Source organism: Nicotiana tabacum, chromosome 1 (genome assembly GCF_000715075.1).
Source record: "Nicotiana tabacum cultivar K326 chromosome 1, ASM71507v2, whole genome shotgun sequence".
NCBI classification, from domain to species: Eukaryota; Viridiplantae; Streptophyta; class Magnoliopsida; order Solanales; family Solanaceae; genus Nicotiana; species Nicotiana tabacum.
In genome coordinates this window covers 190,386,990-190,390,980 of record NC_134080.1, presented here as the reverse complement: position 1 = coordinate 190,390,980, position 3,991 = coordinate 190,386,990, and positions in this window count along the sequence as shown.

The window sequence follows — 3,991 nt, the reverse complement described above, 5'->3', positions numbered from 1 at the left end:
AATCAAAGAATATTTGTCGAACCCGCCAGTCTTGGTCCCACCTGAACCAGGAAGGCCTCTGTTCTTGTATCTGACAGTCTAGGAAAATTCCTTTGGCTGCGTCCTCGGGCAACATGATGTGACCGAAAAGAGAGAGCAGGCCATCTACTATCTGAGCAAGAAGTTTACCAGCTATGAAGCCAAATACACTTTGTTGGAAAGAACTTGCTGCGCTCTAACTTGGGTCGCTCAGAAGCTTAGACATTACTTGTTGGCCTATACCACTTACCTCATTACCAGGTTGGACCCTTTGAAGTACATATTCCAGAAGCCGATGCCCACAGGGAGGTTAGCAAAATGGCAGATCCTGCTCACTGAGTTTGACATAGTCTATGTCACCCGCACGACAATAAAGGCCCAGGCTTTAGCAGATCACCTAGCTGAAAACCCTATGGATGATGAATATCAACCTCTGAGTACTTACTTTCCATATGAGGAGGTGAATTCAATCGAGATGACATCAGAAGACACCAGTGCTTGGAAAATGTTCTTTGATGGAGCTGTGAACGCAAAAGGCATTGGAATTGGGGCAATCTAGATCTCACCCACTAGTCAGCACTATCCAGCCACAGCCCGACTTCGATTTTTCTGCACAAACAATACTGCCGAGTATGAAGCCTGCATTATGGGTATGAACATGGCAATCGACCAAGATGTCGAAGAATTGTTAATCATGGGAGATTCAGATCTGATTATCCGACAAGCTCAGGGAGAATGGGAGACTCGAGATGTCAAACTTATTCCCTACAGGCAGCATGTGGAAGATCTTAGCAGGCGATTCAAGTCAATAGAGTTCAGGTACATCCCTTGTTGTCACAATGAACTGGCCGATGCACTTGCTACTTTGGCCTCAATGCTGCCATACCCAGGAAATGCCCACATTGATCCCTTGGAAATCCAAATTTGAGAAAGGCACGGTTACTGTAATACGACTGAGGCAAAACCAAGTATTCAGCCATGGTATCATGATATCAAAAGATTTCTGAAAACTAAAGAGTACCCCGAGCAAGCCAGTGGGGACCAAAAGAGAACCATCAGACGGTACGCAAGTGGTTTCTTCCTGAGCGGTGATGTTTTGTACAAAAGGACTCCGGACCTCAACTTGTTAAGATGTGTTGATGTAAAAGAAGCCGGAAGAATCATGTATGATATACACGTAGGAGTGTGCGGACCCCACATGAACGGGTATGTTTTGGCAAAGAAAATCCTGCGAGCGGGCTATTACTGGATGACTATGGAAAAGGACTGCTTCAGTTTCGTCCGAAAATGTCACCAATGTCAGGTGCACGGTGATTTGATTCATGCACCGCCTACAGAACTGCATCCCATGTCAGCACCTTGGCCATTTGTTGCCTGGGGTATGGACGTCATTGGGCCGATTGAGTCGAAAGCTTCAAATGGGCATAGATTCATATTGTTCGCTATCGACTACTTTACAAAGTGGGTTGAAGCAATTACCCTCAAATCTGTCACCAAGAAAACTGTAGTAGACTTCGTGCATTCCAACCTCATCTGCCGTTTTGGTATTCCTGCAACTATCATTACGGATAATGCTCTAAATTTGAATAGTCATTTGATGAGAGAGATATGTGAACAATTCAAGATAACGTATCGAAACTCTACTCCTTATCGTCCCAAAGCCAATGGTGCCATCGAAGCAGCAAACAAGAACATCAAAAAGATTTTGAGAAAGATGATTCAAAGTTCCAGGCAGTGGCATGAAAAGTTGTCGTTTGTATTATTGGGGTATCGCACTACTGTGCGCACATCGGTCGGAGCAACCTCGTACCTTTTGGTTTATGGCACGGAAGCCGTAATACCCGCGGAAGTTGAAATCCCTTCTCTCCGGATCATTGTTGAAGCTGAAATTGAAGACAGTGAGTGGGTCAAAACCCGTTTGGAATAGTTAACCCTGATCGATGAAAAGCGAATGGTTGCAGTCTGCCACGGGCAGTTGTATCAACAAAGAATGGCTCGTGCCTACAACAAGAAAGTGCGGCTTAGAAACTTTGAAGGGGGGCAACTCGTCTTAAGGCGTATTCTCCCCCATCATCAAGAAGCCAAAGGAAAATTTGCTCCTAACTGGAAAGGCCCATAAATCATCAGAAAATTGTTGCCAAAAGGGGCATTGTATCTGGGAGACATTGAAGGAAATGACTCTGAAACAGCTGTAAATGCAGATGCGGTCAAAAGGTACTATGTCTAATCCTTCTGCAGCAATAACATTATCCGATTAGGATGACGAAGGCTTTCATTCTCGCTACCCCAAACACTCCAATCCTTTGCTAACCCTTTGAGCCGTTTACCTTTCTTTCATTACCCTCTTTGGAACCTGAAAGTGTCATTAAAAATAACAAAAAAAACAAAAGAAAAATCAAAAACAAAGTTTCCTGAACTATATTCGACTTGATTCTGAAAGGATACGTAGGCAGCCTCTCCCTAGGGCTCAGTCACACCAAAACAAAAATCCAAATTTCCCCAAAAGTGAAACTGGGGCAGACGTTATAATAATTCGGCGATGATCCCGCCCGAACGGTTCCAAAGTTGTAATTTGATCCAGTTTCTTTTTACCCAAACCTGTTTCAAGTCCTTTCGATCAATCGGCAAAAGGTTTTTCAAAATCAAAGAACGCAGTTGCTTGGATCTGATGCAATCAAGATAAGAGAAATAAAATGAGAGAGTCTTATTGGTGAAAACCTACGGGCACCATAAGGCAATGGCGAGCAGAGAAATTGAAAATGAGAGAGTCTTGTTAGTGAAAACTCGTAACGAGCACTATAAGACGACGGTAAGAAGAGAAATGAGAGAGATCGATTGGTGAAAACCCACAAAGGGCGTCATTGATCGAAAAGAAGAAACCCCTCACCACCATTGGTATTGAAAGAGTCCTGGCAAGGTTTCTCGGTTTTGAAACACAGGTCGCAATGGGTTTATGAGAAGATAGGATATTTGTACGGATCGGTTGTCTAGTCCAAGAAGTATGTCATGTCTATTTGAAGTCCGCATGCACCTCAGATAAGTCCGTCCTTCCTCCCTGAAAGGGATGCTTCTCTTTTAAATTCATTTTCTTGTCCTTTGTTTACTTTTCATTGAACCTCTTTCGGTCTAACTCTGTTCCGTAACTAATACAAAGAAAAGGTGGCAAGATTGGTTTTACAGAGTTCTGCTTGATAAAAACCAAGTCCAAAGAAAAGTACCCCAGCCTCAGCGGGTGCATTAAGTCAATCACGACTGGCCATAATAGCCAATGCTCTAAAACCAGAGTTATTGAAAATGGAAAGAAATTCGAAGTCAAAGCCCTATAGGTGGATTAAAGTGAAAGGGCCAAAGCCCCGCACAGTTGAACCGCAGTTTGGAAAGTTTGAAAAGTTGAGTTCCTCAGTTTTAGGAGAGAGATCAATCTTCAGCAAGCAGCAGAGGTTCTCACAAAAAGAGCTAGGCCGAGATTAAGTGATCAAAAATAATGAAGGCCACAAAACCAACCACCGTTTCAAACTAACAGTTGTTCTTTGTTTGAAAAATTGAAACAGGTGCAATCCAAAGCAACCATGCAAAAAGCAGGTGCAACCAAAAGGAAATGCGCAAGGGTTAGAAATAGCTATGATGCAATAATCAACCCAAAAGGGAAGTCTCCTCCCAATTCTTTCCTGCATTTTTTTTTACTAATATCTTAAACTCAAAAAATATATATATATATATATATATATATATATATAAATAAAATGAAGATTGATAAAAAATAAAAATAAAAATAAGAAGAAGAGAAATTCAAAATCATGGTAGCATAGGGTATCCAATCTCTAGCTACGTCCTTTCCAACATAGGATCCCATTCCCTAGTCGATGCCAGCATAACCTGGTAATCTTTTCCCACCTAGGGTCTCATTCCCTAGTCACTGCCAGCATAACCTGGTAGTCTCTTTTAGTATTGAGTTCCACTCTCTAGTTGATCC